Genomic DNA, 20,361 nt, shown 5'->3' on the forward strand with positions numbered 1-20,361 from the left:
AGGGGGAAAAAGCCCCAAAACATAGAGCAGGTACCTTCACAGGTACAGTCCTGCCCATGGCCTCAATGATGCAGGAAATCCATAGAACTAAAGGTCAGATCAAAAAGGCACAGGATGTTTCCAGAGATCAGCTTTGCATTCTTATGGATGCTCTTTAAATAAAAGTTACCTGAGTGCATGTGCTCATATGATGTTAAATGCACACACACTCAATAATACTTTTTCTTTATCTCCAAAAGTGTAGAATAAAACCTATCAGCTTTATTGCTTTCCAATTTAAATATGTGGGGGTTTTTTCCCTTAACAACTCTTAAATCTCAATTGAAATATCAGGGGGAAAAAAACTTTTAAAAATTAGTCTCTAACAAAGATTTTAATCAATTTCTGTTTCAAGAACCCTTTCCACTCCGTTAAATTAGTGCCACTCACTTTAAAGACAGAAATCCTCTGAGCTTACTGTCCTGTACATTCTTGATATATGCTCAAAATCAAGATAGACACGGAAAGATCAGTTCACATCCCAGTGTTAACTGGCTGTATAGACTGTAGTTTTACAGCAGCTGAGTAAATACAGCTGATAAATAACATCACTAATAGCTTTGGCAATGGGTTAAAAGCATCTCCAGTTTCAAAGTTGTTCCATTACTGAGTGAAAGAGAAATGTATTTAAAATTTTTATTTTATTGTAATTCCTCCATCTCTGTATTCTCTCTGACACATCAATCTAAAAGGCAAAAAATTTTCTAGGAGTATTAATCAGGATTATTCATATCCCAAGATACATCACATTACCAGATCTCAGTGTCAAAGTGTATAAATAAGACTGACAATTTTAAATAAATCAAGAGATTCCTTTTATAGGATCCATACAAGTCATCTGTACTATATTAACTCTACAAGTCAACCCATTTGCCAGTAGATCTGGATAGGATCTGTATTCTACTAGTGTCTATGTAATAAAAAGGGAATAAAAATAAAACTGTTAGGTTTTGCCAGCATTTTTATTCTCATTTCTTGGCTGAAATCACCCTTCTTCTCTGGTATTTTGTCCTTGGTTGTTCTTTTGTCTGCTTACTATTCCAGGGTCAGGAGAGTAAGGGTGAAACTCAGCAAATATGTTTTGGAGCTTATGAGGTTTGACCATTGCAATTCTTTTTAGAAAAAGTACATTTGCACTAAATAGCAGCATCGTTTGGATTAAATAAAAACAGAATAAGGCACTGAGGCTTAGATTTCTTATGATAAATACTTAACTTACTGTTAGTTAACATTGCAGAAAATTTAGAACAAAATTCCAAATATGATCAAATTTAGAGGACTATTTATATTATTTATCATTAACTAAGACATAGAATTAATTTCTGAAGGAGTCACATAAACTATTGTGTTCTAGAATCAAATAGTGGCTAGATGGTGAAATAAAGAATTTGTAGCAATTACAAGAAAAATAGAAGATTCTTAAGGCATATCAACCCTCACTTTTTGACAGTAGAGACAAGTTTCTTTGGGGGGGGGAGGGGGAGGTTACTTCCAGTTATCTCTCTGAGAGTGACTGGAACCACTCACTAGGTACTTTTGAAGTTTGGATAGGGTGTTTTTTCCTCTCCTCCTCTACATATCTGAAAGAAATGGAGTTGTGGACATCCAAGTTATTGTGCTTTTGAAATATAAGGTTTTGTACTGCAGATAGGCACTCACTACCTTTTCAGGTACTATTTCTAGATTTTTGTGCTATGGAATTTAGGCAGACATTGTAGAGGATGGGTAGGTATGTAGGAACATGTGTATCACGAATTTGAGTAGGTTGCAGTGTGAGGAGTACAGGAAGAGTCAAAGATTTGACCATAACAATTTGTAATAAGGCACCTAAAGTCCATTTGTCTCTTGTTTTAAGGGCCTATGTCCTTTTCAGACTCCCATGTCATTAACAAGTACTCAGGTTTTCAGCATTAACAGATATGATTTCAAACCCTGGTCCTGAAATCATCTAAATGGATCTCTTAAACCTAATCTAGATTTGAAAATTCTTCCTTGACTTATGCCTTGTTCATTCTTCTCTAATTAGTAGTGCAGTCATGCTATTGATGAAAAACAGGTTCTTTCTGCATGTGAAGGCCATCTGGTCTTGCCAGCACATCACTATTCCTACCCCAGATGGCAAATTCTTGGTAAGGCTAAGAGGTGCAATTATTCAGTTGTTCTGTAATCAGACACACACTTCAATTAATTACTGGTGATTAAGATTCAACTGTGTTTCTGCTATCTACATTGTCAGGACATTCTATGCAAACTTTGCATGCATTGCATTTTTAAGATGCAGCAACTTCATTGTATTGGTTAAACATTTTCAAAAATGATGTATAAAGGGTTTTATCAACTCAGGAAGTCAAACCAATTTCAGTTGGTAAGCACTAACTAGTCTTGGTGTAATGGTAGGCACTGGATTGTCTGTTACTAAGAACAGGGCCAGAATTCTTCATTTGAAATGGTGCCCTGAGGAGAGAGCTATAGCACAGCTTAGCCAACATCTGTGTGTCACACAACTGAGAAGGGGTGAACCAGATCTAGATGGGGTCTAGAGGTAGTAAAATTCAAACCATTTCTACTTCAAATAGACTTTTAATCCACTCTGCCATCACTCTCACCCAGCCAGAATGCTTAGCTGTTATATTTATGAGAAGAGGAGAAATACCCATTGCCTTGTTACCCTTAACATCCTCCTACACACCCCTTCACAGTCAAATTGCAATTTGCACTTTTCTGTGAGGTTGGGAGAGAGAGACAAATCCCTGTTTCAGGGCCATAACACAGGGCCACAAACACATAGGGACTCTGTGAATCATTCAAACATTCATGAGGAAAAGTAAGAAACAAAAAACTAAAACAAAAACCCCACTACAGAAGTCTAATACATTATCACAACTTTGTAGGAGGCTTGTGATTCAGCAGAGGTATACATAGTACAGCAGAGGTAAACAACACTGCTGTTGGCCACTACATGACACTGGTAAGACAGAAAAGCAGAGAAGTAATTGAGAGTAGGTTATAAATTCTTGTAGATGTAGACCTCACCAGTCTTTGGATAAGAACTGCCACACAGACAGATGTAGCCTTGGTGTGATTTGTCCCATTCTGGCAATTTAAGGGAGGATGTGCAATCTGTTGTATTTTCTATTTTCCTTTCCTTAAGAATTCTAAAAACTGATGTTACTCTTATTTTGAGGTTACATATACCTCCCATTGATTTAATTTTTGTAGAGTAACAAACAGAATGCAACTTTGGGTGACTAATTGGGGCTCTTAACCCACACAGTCTGCCCTCAGACAGACCTGCCAAGCTATAATGGCTCATAGCAAGGGCTGCCTGGATGCATCTGAAGATAAAAGCAGGTCATATGAATATCAGGAAAGGTCTAAGATTACCTTGTACAGATTTGCTGAGGCATGAGTGAAGAGTTGAAGGGCTGGGCTCTCCACCACTCCTCTCATCAGCTACCCAACATGTGTTGCCACGTCATGTGACACAGTAGTGTAGCTCATTAGTTCAGACTGGAACTGAATTTTCTTGGCAGCTAGGGAACAGTAGCTACCTGCTTTTTCAGCTGTCAGCCTTTTGAATACTGAAAAAAAATACAAAATATCCAACAATTGTAATAATATTTCTACTGTATATTAACCTTGCCTTAAATTTACGTATAATCTACAGGTGAATTTATAACTACACAGATGTTAAGTTATTGAAGTACTATGTGTAAAGAATATTGAGGCTGGAATGTATTGAGACTCAGTGACCCAAAGGAGAGATTCATAAACTCAGAGTTGCCGATGTAACCATAATTCAGGCTTCTTGTGCTGTTCTTTATGATACAAGTCTTTGAGTGATTGCTGGGTTTACAGCTGGTTTTATAGTAGGAAGTACTTCAGTCAGCTCACCACTAGTCACCATTTCTTTTAGTTCCACTGTGACTTCAGTGTCTTAATCAGTGTATACTATCCAAATACCATTTTGTCTAGAGAATGTGAGTTCCTCTTGCCTGTCCACAGCGATCTTAGTCCCCAGAGAAGAGTTTAAATTTCACAGAAATCATACTTCTAGGCTTATTCTGAAAACAAAACAGAAAACAAAACAAAATAAAAAAACTCAACCAATGAACCAAAACCAACCAAACAAAAAAAAAACCCAACTCTAATGCTACCACTTTGAGTAGTTAAAAAGCATGTCATAAAGATAACCTTAAATTTCAATCTGAACATCCTTTTTTTTTTTCCCCCCTTTTCTCCCCCAGTGTAGGTAGTGGGTTATAAACAGTCTTGGAAGACAATGAACATAGAATAGACCAGAAATTTCATTCCACAAAAGAGCTACACAAAACAAACACAATCCTGAGTACAGGCATCAATCTCTACCTTAAATAGAAACATACAAACAATGTGCCTAGATTTACAGGAATGACTTTGTGTTTTAGAACTCTATAAAGACATCCATATGATTTACATTCTGAAACCCACAGATTATTTCTTAGTAGAATCACAGGGGCTTAAATCAATAAACATTATAGTCATTTTTAGGAGCTACCAATGTTTATTAAACCTCCCAGTGGGAGAGAACATTTATGATGGCTCCTATCAGTCTGTGCACTATCTGTGCTGTTAATGGACAAGGAAGACTGGCAGAAATTGCAGTCATCTGAAACAAGTTTTCTTTCTACTATTTATTGTTAGCAGATTGTTCTTACTTAACCAACACTGTAATGCATTTTTAGCCATTAGCTACTGGACTAGGCAGCCTCTGGTCTTGGTGTCACTCATTTACTTGTTTCCTCTAAGTCTCCAGTACTGTTTGCTTCGGCTGTCAGTTACAAGAGAGTTTGTCACTTCCTCTCCTCCTCCCTCACCCAAGAGCTTGTCCTGAGGACCTTCAGGTCCTACATCCTGATATATTATTTCTGACGCAGAGGCCAAATACAAATGCCTTCTCTAATCCTTTAAGGAAGTTTCTGTAATCTAACTGATCTTTGTTAATTCTGTTAATCTCTTTAGAGATACTCACTTGAAACACACCCTTGATACATGTCAGTATCCATCCACACATACTCAAGCATATAACATAGGGGTTTCTTAAAAGGTTCAGTCCTTTGAGCTTGCTGTGATAAAGACAACCTATCTATTCAGTTAGATTCACTAATCTCCTGTAAAACAGAAGGCTGGCATATACTTACAATAATTTGCAACTACCATTTCCTATACAGATTTCTCTCAAATCCACAAGGTAATGACAGAAGTTGTTTCACAGTTTTTTAAGGAAGTCATTTCAGAGGCAGTTTAGAAGATACTTAGCAGTGCCCAAGAAACTGGACTCAGCAGTACTATTCAATCAATGGTAATGAATACTCTGACTCTATTGCAAAGCTGAAGTTTTAAAAAATTATCTTAGTATACTAACAGTAACACATCTTTAATGTCTGATGGTTTGAGAGCCACAATACCGGTGACAATAATAATAAGGATGATAGGTCTCCAGAGAAGAGCTAAGGTGCCTTTTTCCTTCAAGAAGTACAGTCCAAAGGAGCAGAGCCCTGCACAGCTCACAGACTTCATTTCCCTAAGTCATTCCAGTCACAAAGTAGCTGGAGCTGATTACAAAGCAAGGATATCAGGACAGCAACAAAGCACTCTTCACAGGCACCCCTCAGTCATCTCCTGAAAAGGTGACCCAGCAAAACACAGGGACTAAGCACACAGCCTGGAGAAGAGGAGGCTCAGAGGAGACCTTTTTGCTGTCTACAACTACCTGAAGGGAGGTTGTAGCCGGGCGAGGTTTGGTCTCTTCTCCCAGGCAACCAGCACCAGAACAAAAGGACACAGTCTCAAGCTGTGCCACAGGAGGCTTAGGCTGGATGTTAGGAAGAAGTTCTTCACAGAAAGAGTGATTTGCCATTGGAATGAGCTGTCCACGGAGGTGGTGGAGCCTCCATCACTGAAGATGTTTAAGAGGAGACTGGGTGAGGCACTTGGTGCCATGGTTTAGTTGATAAGATGGTGTTGGGTGGTAGGTTGGACACAATGATCTCAAAGTTTTTTTCCAACCTGGTTAATTCCATTCTATTTGTGTCCTATTGTAGTATGTTGATGAGGAGGGGAAAAGAGTCTTCCTGCTGTGTGGTTTTGGGCTTGGAGATGGAAAGCAGCTCCCCTCCTGCTGACCTCAGCTGCTGCAATAGCAGAAAGTTTTTATAGGCACAATATGCCCTCATCATTGGTTTCTTTCTCCTAAATACACTATTCTTTGGTCTTCCATTTCTCCTTTTTATCATCCTCTCAGATATTGACCTTCCCTCCAGCAGCCATAATCTTGTGTGATCTTTCTCACTTGCATAGAGTTTAAAATGTAATTCCATGATAATGGCAGTATTTATTGGCTCTTATTCATAGAATTGTTCATAGAATCATAGTATTGTTTTGGTTGGAAAAGACCTCTAAGATCACTGAGTCCAACCCTCAACCTAACACCACCATGGACATTAAAACATGTTTCAAATTGCCACATCTATACATTTTTAAACACCTCTAGGGACTGTGGCTCCACCACTTCCCTGGGCAACCTATTTCAAAGCCTGACCAAAATTGCTAGACACAAGAGAAAGGGGAGAGGTAGAAGCAGCTTCTTATGCTTTTTAAGCAGTAATACAGCCAGATGCAAAACTGAGAAGGCACAGCAATACTCTTGTTACTCCTAGCATGTCATGGCTTCTAAGGAAGGCCAGGACATTGAGACTGTCAGAAATGAGAGGTGTTATAGGTGACAGTCTGTTCTTGCCTCTGCCATGCATCTCTGATAGCCTGCCCTCTTAGGGCACCTCTCCTTGCCAAAGCACATAGCAGACTCATAAACCCACATATTCAGCTTTCTCCCCCCCACCCCCAAAACCAGAGACCTAGAATCCAAGACTGAGATCTGTCCTGATTTAGATAAGTGTAAATAAAAGTTCTCGCTGCAGGGCAGACATTCTCCATCAGAAGATATAAGCAGAAATAAAAGTTCTAGTTCAAATAATTTCAACTGCTTACAGCAGGTAGCTGGGTCTGAATGTGTTGGGTTTGAAGTATGTTTACTTGGCAGGGAAGCTGAATAACCAGGAAAAGCTGTACCTTGCCCACCTACACCATTTCTGTATCTGTCCCAGCATATTTATCACTTCTACTACTTTTTTTCCCACCATTTCCCAAACAAGCATTGCCAAGTGCACATCTCTGTAAAAAGCCCTCCTTGTTCTATATTTGTGAGTATTGAAGTGTCATTGTCTTCTATTGATTTTAGCCCATCCAAGTCCATAAATAGCTGGCAGTTCTGTTCTTCATTATTTACAGTTTCATCCATTTATAGTATCATCCATCTGTGATTTATTTTTTCCCTTTCTTACTTCCCCCCCTTTTTTTTTTTACTTCCTTGAACCAATTTCCTTCTTATTCTATGAACTCACAGAACTGTGCTAAAACAACAATCTGAAGTTAAAATAACATCAAATTCACACTCAATCTTTGAAGTATTCCTTATGCGTTCTCTACACCTACAGAAACTGCAGAAAACCTGGAAGAACTTCCTCCAGTTCACATAGAATATTTGTTATTAAGCTGATTAAAGTAGCAAGCCATACACACTGGTCTTCTTTTGTTCGAGCCTCAAAATGATCATGCTGTGAGATAGAAAAAGCAATAGTCTCAAACACTGACTTAATCCTTGACTCATGCTGGTTTGTAAGGCAGTACTCAGTGGTATTCATCACCATTTTTGACCTGTAAAATATTCCCAGCAAAATATGAGTTTGACATTTTTAGTAGTTGTTAAATGATGTATATCTTATTTACAGCTGCATAAATATTACAAATAAAATAAAATAAACAAACCCCAAAATCACAGAGAAAGAAAAAGAAAGAAAAATAAAAAAAAAAAAAAAGGAAAAGGAAAAGAGGAAAAAAAAAAGAAAAAGAAAAAAGAAAACCCAGGTTCCTCAAAGTGGGAACTCTGATAATTACTTCATCACTTAAGAAAAGCAGCTATTGAGCAATCACAAAACAGCAAGCATCTGTCTCACTTTTCCCCTCACAGACTGTCCTCACCTCCCAATATCATTTCAACCAGCTCCAGTGACTGCTGGGATCTAAGCAAGGCTTACCATGGCTCCAGGAAGCCTTTCTAGGGAAGGAGGATTGGCTTCCTCCCTACCACACCCTAGGACTCTGGCTCCATCCTTCTGCACCACCTGCAAGGCAGCTCCCAGGCTGCCCTTATAGCACCTGCTCTCCAGCACCACCCTAGCCTTTCCTTAGGGCAGAATAACAAAATTGCAACCATAGAAGTAACAATAGAAGTTATGTCTATCCAAAGGAGAGCAAATGGCTTCATCATTTTGAAACTGAAGCATTTCAAAGATTTAAAAAATGTTGGTTCCCCCCTCATTATCAATAAAAATTATTCCAATGACAATTTAAATAATGTCTATGTTATTTTAACAGATCTGTTCATTTTCACTTATGAAAACTTTAGGTATGTACAAACACCTCAAAAGGGAAGATAATACAGTTTTGCAACTTGTAGAACTATTAAAGCATTTCAGACCAAGCAAGGAACAAACTGTATAAAAATCTGTTATGTTCAGTAGCTTACATAAGGAATTGGAAGGAAAAGTGTGAAAACAAAAGTTTACTGTCTCAAAATGTTCCATAGAAAATTCACTAAGAAATTAATGCCACGAACTGAACTTTTACTTAGAGGCTCACAGGAGAAGATCTACAATATACCAAGAGATCTAACTATGCAGGATGACTGACCAATTTATTGATTACTTAAATGACAAAATAGAAACTATGGTCCATGCTTTCCCTTGAGGTTGCTTGTCCCAATGGCTCATTTGCTTGAAGCACATACAGAAACACTTCAGCACTGGGTCTGCAGCTAACAAGGACCATGTCCTACATGTCCCGCTTAAAACAAGCTGGCCCTGTAGACCAGATTTTCTTCTCCCTGCAAAGACTAACACCTGAGCAGCAGCACAGCATTGAGCACAGCCTTCTATTTCCAAGGGCAGCCAAGCTTATTTGAAAATCATGTGAAGACCAGGAGGAAAGTCATATCATGTATGGCTTTTACAATGAGGAGTTTCATGTTCAGAAATGGAAAACACTAAAAATTGTTTCTATTGTCTTGTTTAATATATGCAGATATGAAGATTGAAGACAGTAATTTTCTTCAGTAAAATAAATTCCTTATGATTACAGAAAGTAGAGTTCCAGTAAATAAACCAACACCTCTCAGTAGATTAATAAAAATGGAAAACTAAGCACTCCAAAATTATGTCTCAGAAATTATTTTGTTCTCAGTGTGTGCAAAGCAGGTTGATCTCTCCCACATATTGTATTAGAAGCCCCACATTTTTCCAAGCCTTCCCTGAAGCTGTGGAACAACTTCCTGGGAAATAAATACATAGCCAAATCAGTGTCAAATAAGGCAGTCACTTCTCCATAACTGGGCATGTTGAGAGGAGGATGTCTTGCAGTGGGTGCAGAGCTGGCCACGCAGGCTGGGGTAATATGGGCTGGCCACAGACCTTGGAGCCTGGCGAATAAACCTGGTTCTCCAAAGCTGGCTCTGTGCTTCACCCCATTGCTGGTTCATCTCCTTGTACTTAGGTGAACAGGGAACATGGCTCAGAGATCACTTTGCAGCAGCTGCTCCAGGTCTGGAAGCAACAGCCTCATCTATTATTCAGATAATGGACATCCTGCTAAAGACTAGAACAACCAGAAGAGGACTGGTCATCACCACTTTGAAATGGTTTTTAACTGTTGTGCTGTACAAAAAAATTATTACTTTTGGAAGCCAAAATGTTACTCTTTCCCTTTACCTGAAATGATTACAGTCACTGCTGTGCTGTAACAAAAAGTTATTTTTGGAAGTCAGAATTTTACTGCTTACCTTTGTCTGTTGCTTATAAGGACCATGTAACACGCTTGCACTGACCCCAAACTGTCTTCTGTTTAAAAATATTTTTAACAGATATTTATACAATAGACAATTAAAACCAAAAATTACAGTAAACAGATAAATTATAAATGAGATTTAATCATTAATATTCACTTAACTAAATGGAGCTGTACCCCACGAACATCATTATTTAGTGCTCAGCATTTGTATATGACAGGAATTTATTTACATGCATACTTGTACCTACAGTCCCCAACGGAGTTGTGAGGATTTTACATCCCTACAGAATGAATAAAGACACAGAAAAAGACAGTCTGCCTCCTAGGGAGGTTACAGTCTGAGAAAATATACCAAGTGCAGAACAGAGGTGCCCAGTGTGCTTTCATACCTTTCCAGAACACAAAAGGTAGCGAGGAATTTAGCTGAAAAACAGCATGAAGCTTCAAAAAGCATCTAGTATGCCATGGGATGCATTTCTGCAAGACAACTGTCTACAGAAGCTGGTTGCAACCAGGGGACTCAACGGTTATAACCACAACATCTCTGCAGACCTATTCCACCTATTCCACATCCCCTGTACAAGGCCTGTTACAGATGAGGGAAATGTCTCAGCTGGCTCTGTGGCCTGATGAAATACATAATACTCCAAGTGAGGTCTCACCAGAGTAGAGTGGCAGAATCACCACTCTCAATCTGCTGGCCACACTTTTTTTGATGCAGCCTAGGATGCAATTTGCCTTCTGGGCTGCAAGTGCACATTGTTGGCTTGTGTCCAGCTTTACATGCACCAGTATCCCCAAGTCCTTTCCTGCAGAGCTGCTCTCTATCACACCCTCCCCCATCCTGTGCTGATACTGAGGATTGTCCCAACTTAGGTGTAGGACCTTGCCCTTGGCCTTATTGAACCTCATGATGTTCAACTTGGCCTACCTCTCCAGCTTGTCCAGGTCTCTCTGGATAATATCCTCTCCCTCTGGCATATCAGCTGCACCATTCAGCTTGTATTTATTGTGTTTATGTTTGGGATTCTGTTGGCATTCTATTAAATGCTATGTAAAATTAATATAATCAAGAATCAACATGAAAGGTTTTTCCTGACTGTTTAAATAACATTTTAAGCTGGGTTTGCCAAAATTATCTGCAATTCCCTATTCAGTAACCTTGGAATTGCAAAAGTATCATGAAGCAGTGTTATCAGAGACATAAATAGGCTCCAAAAAAGGCACAATACAGAAAAAAATATTTAATTACAACTTCAACTCTCTTGATACTTGTCCATTCAAACTTCTGAAAGTCCAAAAATTCCAAAAGCTGATGTTAGTATCTAAGTTCAAAATGTAACCCAAGAGAAAAAGACTCTTCTCCAATGCTTCTACTTGCACAAATATTTTGTTAATAAAAAACAGTTTTCCATCTCTATGATTTTAGCATTACTTTTTAAACAACACAAAATGGGTAGCAAAAATAACTCTGGCTCCATTATGCAGCAAACGTAGGCAGACCTTTAACTTCAGCATGACTCCACAACAGAAACTCTCTACCAGTGTCCCTACACAGCCCTTTTTGCACAATCAAGCTTAAATTAGTAAAGACATATGATGCATTAAGCCATGCACATTACACTGTTCAGGCTTGAAAGTGCCTAATGTTGAGTAAAGTTTCCCATCAGCTGTTTTTGTGTTGTTTTGTGCTCTCATTTGAACTATTACATAACACGGTGAAATGAAAATTGGCACATAGAGGTGTATCAGTTTATATGCTAGAGGAAAAGCAGTGGGCATTTTGATTTCACAGAGACAGAACAAAACAGATCTTTAATTCAAATTGAAAAGCAGGGAGGAGTACAGTAAATGATAACGTAGCATCATCAATTGCAGGAAGTACTATCATATACTGTGAAAACAGGTTTTTATCACGTCAGTGTCATAATTATTCCAAATCAACATTCTTCTATCTGAATTAGCATATCCTAAAGCTATTATAGACACTGACTTACTGCTACATATGAAAAGGAGGACAGAAAAATTACAGCTGATATATTGTCACCACTTTTTTATTCCAAAGATATCTACAGAATGCTACAAAATATCTGTAATATATAAATCAGATGGAATGAGTGTGGATGCACACAGAGGATTTGTTGCAACCACAATAATGTTTTGCCCATTGCATACTTGCGCACACACAGAAACGCAGTCTCCTCTGAGATGGCAAAGGGAAGTGTAATACTTAGTCCATGTGACAAGTGCCTTGGTCATTAGGCTTTCGCACAGTTATCACAGAACCATGCTGACATAACACCAGCTGGTTTTGAAAAGCTTTGCTGATGTTTGGGTAAAAGGCTGAATGTACTCTTCCAGGGGAAAGAAAGAATGAAAAAGAAAAGAAAAGAAAAGAAAAGAAAAGAAAAGAAAAGAAAAGAAAAGAAAAGAAAAGAAAAGAAAAGAAAAGAAAAGAAAAGAAAAGAAAAGAAAAGAAAAGAAAAGAAAAGAAAAGAAAAGAAAAGAAAAGAAAAGAAAAGAAAAGAAAAGAAAAGAAAAGAAAAGAAAAAACAAGGGTGGGGGGGTGGGAGGGGTGGGTAAGATAGCATCAGTAAGTCCATTAAGCTTCTGGGAAAGAGTAAAGTCTTACCTCTCCTTTGCATGAACTACCACAAATGGGTTCCTCCTCACTATGCTGGCCTTTGTGGATTCCCTTCTTTCTCTGCAGTGTAAAAGGAATATCAGTATCTAACTTCAGTGTTGCAAAATTCGTCAGTGACCCAACCTTATGTGGTAGCAGACTTGACATCGGAAAGCGTTGGCTACATAACTCATCCACATCATAAACTGTGCAACTTCCACATGCTCCAACTGTAAGAGATTAAAACATAAATTTTAATTGGAATTACTTGTGCCTTTCATCAAGAAGGCACAGGAGTTTTCAGCCTTTGGTCACTGCAATGACTGTATATTTCATCACTGTATATTTCCATTATTCTAATCTCCATGGGAGACAGATTACATACACATTGAAAACTGAATCTATTTTTAATAAGAGGTAAGTTCAAAAGCTAGGATCTTTACTAAGTAGAAAGATCTTAGGGAATGGAGCTGTTGTAATCAATCTTACCACGTGACAAGAGAAAAAACAATGTGTTTTTTTTTGATGGTAGCTAATCTCAGCACGTGTGTGTTTTCCCCAGAGGTAAATATGGGCTTAGTCTCAGGGCCTAACTCTTAGTGCTCATACATAACACAGGTTTTTGGGACAGGGAGAGGCAAAAGAGTCATCCAGAGTTACAGTGGGGCTCAGTTTATGCACAAAGCAAGTTGAATGGGACCCTTGGAGCTGTGTATTCCTCTGGCAAGCATACCAGGGACAGGAAAGATGCATTTATTGCCAACTCACAGTCACCTGAGCTTAGCCTTTAAAGTGAAACAAAGACAGTGGTTCCATTCCCCTCCTTCCCTCCCAGATAGAGAGCCCAAATGATCTTCAATCCCCACAATCCATAGTTGAATGTAGTGATACAAATCTTCAGTATAGCTAAAAGCAGTCACCAGTGGGAAGCATACATTCAGACTCAACAGGGAAACATTATTCAAGTAGAGACTATCTGTAACCTCATTTGCAGGGAGTTATATTTTGTTTCAAACCTTTGAGCATTGGTGGGGGAGAGAACACTCAGATCAGGCAAAGGGAGATGATACTTTTTAAAAATAAAGATGTCAGAAATTCTTCAACATCAGTTTCTATGTACTCAACACCCTCTTTTCTATTTTTAAGCACCAGCCAGGCAGGCAATTTTACTGGTAACACATCCACACAGGTTTCCTTGGCATCCCTCAAATACTGGCAGCACTGTTGTCTGTGAATGTTGCACTTTTCCATCAATGGACAAACTGCTCGGTTTCTATTCTTTGTAATATTACAACCTCAGAAGACACTTGTTAACTGACAGACATCTTTTTCATTTTCTCCTTCCTTTTCCAGCACTGAGATTGGAAGCCTGCATCTCGTGAGGGTTAATATTTCAGATTTTTCCACTTACACAATTAAGAAGCATTCCCATGGAAGAATAACTTTATACAAGGAAAGACTAGTTTAAAAATGCAAGATCCCAGGGAAGAGGAATATGGTGAAGTACTTCAGTGTTTTAGTTTAAATTCAGCCCCGTAAAAGTTCACATGAAATATTCATACTTTAATGTCCACAAAGTAGTTTAATCTGATCTGCAGAATCACAACTCTGGCAGTATAATATGTCCCATGGCTATACAAAATGCTGAAGCGAGCAGAATATGTCCATACACCTCTGCCAGAAAAATTCTGGCCTGCAGGCTCTGCTGCAAAGCATTCACTAAACACCCTGTATAACTATTTCATATATGTGCCCTCTGGATATGCTGAAGGCTTTTCTCTTTAGGTGTCTGTCTCTGATCCTAGCAACAGACACTGTTTCTTTGTTCAGTGACCTTATAAATAGAAGCACTAAGTCCAGAGAAAATGCTAGCATTATCGCAGTCTTTAGCGATGGCCAGTGATTCTCCAGATTTCACCCTAAACATAATTATGTGGAGAAATCCAGCTACAGAATTTTTGAGTTCCTCAAAACACTTCATCTGTCATCACTCTGTTGAACCAACCCTAATTATTTGCTTTTGAAAACAACTCTAATTGATTTATCTGTTGCTCAGAATAACACCATGATAAATAAATTATCACTTAAACACGATGGATTACTAACATTTCCTTTTCTCATTATATTTATGACATATTACTAGGTCTTGCTTCATTTAAAAGCTTGTTTACGCTTTCCTCATCCCTGTAATCTAATCTAAGGTGCAAAGCCTGGCTTTGTGCCAGTGAACCCCTTTGCTAATATACTGTGACACTAGCAGAGTCCATCTGGAGTTACTGTTCTGTTTGATGTCACATGGCAGATCCTACCTGCACAAAAGATGAAAGGACATTCAAGGCACGTATCTAGGGATGACAGTTTTCTTTGTGATGAACCACAGAGTCACAGCTTGTTAAGTAAGACTGTGACAGTGATAAAAGACAAAGGCATCATTTTATAGCAGAATATGGCCTATCTGTACATGACAAGCCATACTATCTCTGCTCACACATGCTGACATCTCATAATGCATTCTTCCAAGTGCCGGACAGAAATAGTCCCTGAAGACAGCACCACTAGAGTAATAGCATACTAGCTTATCTAGGGACAAATGAATGGAAAAAAAGACTTGAAGTGTACAATGTGTCCCTATTAACACCACAGATACAGGGATCTTTCAGTTTAATGCATTTTCTATTCTCGTTTGAAGTTCAATTGGTTTAGCACTAAACAATACAGAAAATTAAGTTCCCTTCATTTTAAATTATTTTGACTGCTTCAATGTTTTTGGTTTTGGGGTTGTTTTTTTTTTTCTTCAAATGCTGAGGGTGAATTAACAAAAATCTGTTGGGAACTCTCTTTTTTGGACAGCCATGTGTCCATGTTGTGCGAGCAATCTTACACTGTGCTTAACATTCCCTCTGCTTGGCATCTTCCCAGACTGTTCAAACATCAATAGCTGGTGCTCACAGCCTCCAAGTCTGCCCCACAGGTTGAAAGTCCATGGGAATGTAGGTTACATCAAGAGGATAACTGCCAGGCACCTCCCAGAGCAGGTGACACAGGGGCACAGGAAGGGAACAGTGTCAGGAAAGGTGGCAGTAGGGAACTTCAGGCTGGTATCTTGCTGTGGGGAATGGGAAGGCCTGGTAGCTTAACAAGGAGAGACCAGGGAAGAGACACTAAGAAGGAAAATATTTAGCTCAAATGAAGAGATACGAAGAAGGGCTACAAACCAGTAGGGGGGTGTAAGGAAAGAGAAAAAAATATTTTTTTCTCTAAGTGTATTTCTCTTTTGAGTCAGGTCCTTCTCTTGGTTTTAGCCCAAGCCACTTTATAGTCCACTAACAAGAGCTTTAATGATATATTGACCCTGCTAGTGGAAGAAATTGCAAACAACCTGAATCTGGGCAGAAATTAACCCATCATCTAGAACCTGTGTCTTCCTACACTCACACAAGAACAAAGTAGCTCTCCTGCAAACGCAGCTGATGGGGGTGGGGAGGAAACAATGTAACATAAAACAAACAACAAAAAAGAGCTATTAGTGAGAATGCACTGGAACAGGCTGCCCAGGGGGTGGTGAAGTCTCTGGCTCTGGAATTATTCAAAGTCCATCTGGATTCCATCCTGTGAATCTGCTCTAGGCAAACCTGCTCTGGTGAGGGGATTGGACTAGATGATCTCCAGAGGTACCATCCAGTTCCTGTCATTCTGTGACTGATTCTATTATGCTGCCATGCAAGTTCTGCTTATCAGCAAGATGCCACAAATCTGGTTAATATGGGTATTCAGACTGAGTACCAATCACATGGGCTAACCTGAGAAGTGTCTACTGCTTTGATACATTTGAGATGTGTTTGTGGCAATGGTTGGGGGTTGTAAGTCTTCAGAAGTGACAGTGAAAACCTGTCTGCCACTATCCTCTCAAGTTGCATGATGTGTAGATCTCCCTTTCCTACTGTACATGTGATCATCCTCCTCACTGAACTCTTCTACCAAACATCTTGTTCTCATCTGCACTGTAACCCACCTGTAAATACCTGCAAATGTCACTGGTTAATCACCTTCAAAATTTTCCTCTGTGACACTTACAAAATGTTGACAAAGCTGGTGAGGTGTTTGGAGCAAAGCCCTATGAGGAGAGGCTGCTTAGCCTGGAGAAGAGGAGGAGACCTTATTGCGGTCTACAGCTACCTGAAGGGAGGTTGTGGCCAGGTGGGGGTTGGTCTCTTTTCCCAGGCAACCAGCACCAGAAGAAGAGGACACAGTCTCAAGCTGCACCAGGGGAGGTTTAGGCTGGATGTTAGGAAGAAGTTCTTCACTGAAAGAAATTGGTCATTGGAATAGGCTGCCCAGGGAGGTGGTGGAATCACCATCAATGGAGGTGTTTAGGAAGAGACTGGATGGAGTGCTTGGTGCCATGGTTTAGTTGATTAGATAGTGCTGGACAATAGGTTGGACTTGATCTCGGAGGTCTTTTCCAACCTGGTTAATTCTATTCTATTCTATTCTATTCTATTCTATTCTATTCTATTCTATTCTATTCTATTCTATTCTATTCTATTCTATTCAGTAGCCCATGTCTTAAAACTGCTGCCTGCCATACTGAGTAGCATTTACTGTTAGCTTGTACCCTCCTCATCTGATGACTGAATGTCTCTTGTCTTCACACAAAAATATATTACAACTATACAAAATAATTTAATAAGTAAGCACAATTAATCACAGTGGCATTTACCAAAGTATTAAATAGCAAGCCATTTACACTGCTGTTATGGTTAGCTCAGCATTTCTGATTTGTGCCATGACTTTCATTATTATTATTGATTTTTATTTTTTTCCCATAGTTGGTTGCATAATCAAATAAACATTTTTTCAAATTTCCCCTATTTGGGGCTTTGGACATTAAAACCTATATTGGTATTCTGTTCTCAGTACTTCATCTCCATTTATATATTTACAGTATCTTCCTCACTTATCCTCCTGAACACTTCCTGAAGCATCCCCTTTCCCTTCTCATTTTCATGCATTCCTTAATGGGCCTTCTCAGATCTAGAACCCCTCTGGCCATCCTCTGATTTTTTTTTGCAGCAATCTCTCTCTGCTAAAGGAAACAGTAAAATTATAATCAAAACCAGAATGTTTTGATAAATAAACCTCTAAAACACTTCAGGTACTTCACTTAATGTTTGATATCATAAAATGCCAAGTTGTTAGGCACTTGGTATTACGGATTATCTAACCCAACCTTTCTCAGCAGAAGATGGCCAAGCACTAGTCCAGCCAAATCTTTAAAAAGTGCACTGTTGGGAAAAATGTCCAGTATTGGCAAAATACATATTTGAGTCATACAGAACATGTATACATTACATAATGGACATGGTACACAGAGCTGTCATAGTAACACCTTAAAAAGCTCACATAATACAGTGCTGTGGCAGCTGGAGTCCCACAGTCTGCTATACCTCAGTTAATAAATGCCATATCTCAGGGTAATATCAGCTTGAACAGACAGTTTCCAGTTCAAGATTCACCACCACCCATAACTAATTTAATATCTCCACTATTTCACTGCAGAAGAGATATAGCTATAGTTAGTTTGATGTTGGTCTCCATCCTCTAAAGTCTCAGGTATGCATTTACCTGGCTATTACGGATATGCAGTATTTTACCTCTTCTAACTTTACTAAGGGTAATGTCCATGTTTTTGAAAGCTCTTAATCCTGAAATCCTATATGATTATATGAGAGTTCCAGTTTTCATTCGAAGAGAAACTCTAACTTTTTAAGACGAATGTTTAATGATCTGAATTCATAGAGAGAGAACTCATTTTTTCTCATTCTTAATGTCTTCCTGATTTTTCAGCCATTCTAATCATTTTTGGTACCTCTTTCTTGATGTTTTACAGTTGGATTTAGTTCTGCTAAAGTACTTTGTTGACTTGAAGCAGACTGCATTTTGAGCTTGTAAACTCATTACATTTTTATTCACACATTCTGAGCATAAGCATAAATTACAAAAGTGTCTTCCAAACATTAAATTCTCAAGAATATGAAGGTTTTGATAATCTATATCTTACCCATTTTGTTCTAGCCAAGACATCATATCATTTTGAAACTGGAATTGAGATATTGTTTTATGAAGACAATCATCACTTCACCACAAAAGAACTTTCTTTAGAGATTTTAAAGTATAGCTAGCTTTTCCCTGGATTCTTTGTGCTTTCTGCACACCATGGTTCCAGTCTGGATTACAGGTGCCAAGATGACACAAAAAAAGACTGTTCCTTCAGTATTTTTGGTTTAGCAAGTGATAGAAAGTGCTGGAAATTTTCTAAGGAAAAAAAAAGCTTTAGTGAGAATCCCCACTCAGCTTTTAGATCAAAAGGGCTGATTAAGCACAGGAGGTTTGGGAAAGATTTCAAACTGAACTGTTGCTAAATCTATTGAATTCTGCTGATCAGTTTAGCAAACTGATTAAATATTGTCTCGAGTGCAATCAATTTTGATATTTTGAGAGTGCTTTGTATATATTTAGAATAGGACAGCCTGAGGCCTAAATCTGCCCTCAGTGACCTCTGCTGTTAGGCTGGTATGAATGTGCAGAAAAGATTCCTATTGATGACTGAATCCTGCCATCACCTCACTAGCTTCACTTTTTTTTATGCTATTCATGAGCTCCCAAAGTTACACAGGAGGGTGACAAAAGTTAGAGGTGTCTCCCATGTAGGTCAGGAACTCCAGTCTCTTTCTGTGCCTCTTGGTAATGCAGAGGCTGCCATGCTGGTCAGGTTTCACTCTGCCTGACATAGCATAAGATCTGAGTGTCTGAATTTCCCACAGCTTCTATGACAGGACATGAAGCAGCAATCCAAAATACAAGAAAGTTTCATTTAACAGAGGCATAAAGTAGAGGCAGCAGAGTAGTTGTATTAGATGTCAAATCAATGTAGTATTTCCCACTTTGTTGTTTCTTCATACAAGGTGTTCCAGGTTCACTGTTGACTTTGAGTAGGTCCAGCGCTGAATCTCAGTTGCTACATGCCTCAGGAGCAGCCACTGGAATGTGTTGTGACTCCAGTCATTCCTTTACTTTGATTCCAATTGTGTAGGTTTTCTTCCCAAAACATGTCTGAATACTGCAAAATGCACACAGTGGAGGTTTATACAGAAACACTGATCAGAATTTGTGAATTTGCAACATGCTAGTTACTCACATAGGCACTCAATGCACAGTGAATTTGAAGTAACCTCCTCCATGTCAAAGCTAAGGTGTGAACTCACAGATGCTTTTCCGAAGTGGAGTAAGTTACTTCACACTAAGAGAATCTGCAAAAGGAGTTAGTATGGAGTAGCTTATGAGCTTTAAATTCACAACTTGATTTTTTTTTTTTCTTTATGGCAACTTTTCATTTGGAGAAGTATTCAGACATTTTACTTCTGAGAGACTTAGTTCAGAAAATGTTCAGTCTCAAAAAAAAAAAACCTAATGTAGTGCTCTTGTATTTTTTTCTGAACTCACATTCCTCCATGAACTGTATTGCAGGTAGTTCTGATACAAAAGAACAGATACAAATAATATATATAGTCAGAAATAATAAAATTAATATCTTCTGATCATGAAAAATAAATATAATGTTAACATGGATCACTGACATATGTTACAGACAGTTGAAATATACAGAAAGTTTATTTTTAGTATATATTAATAATAGTGAAAGTCTTATGTAGCTTTTTTATAGTTTAGGTCTTGCATATTGGCTGGCATCTTGCCTG

The sequence above is a fragment of the Melanerpes formicivorus genome, unplaced genomic scaffold (assembly GCF_026170545.1).
Source record: "Melanerpes formicivorus ecotype bairdi unplaced genomic scaffold, bMelFor1.0.p_v2 SCAF_5, whole genome shotgun sequence".
In the NCBI taxonomy this organism is placed as follows: Eukaryota; Metazoa; Chordata; class Aves; order Piciformes; family Picidae; genus Melanerpes; species Melanerpes formicivorus.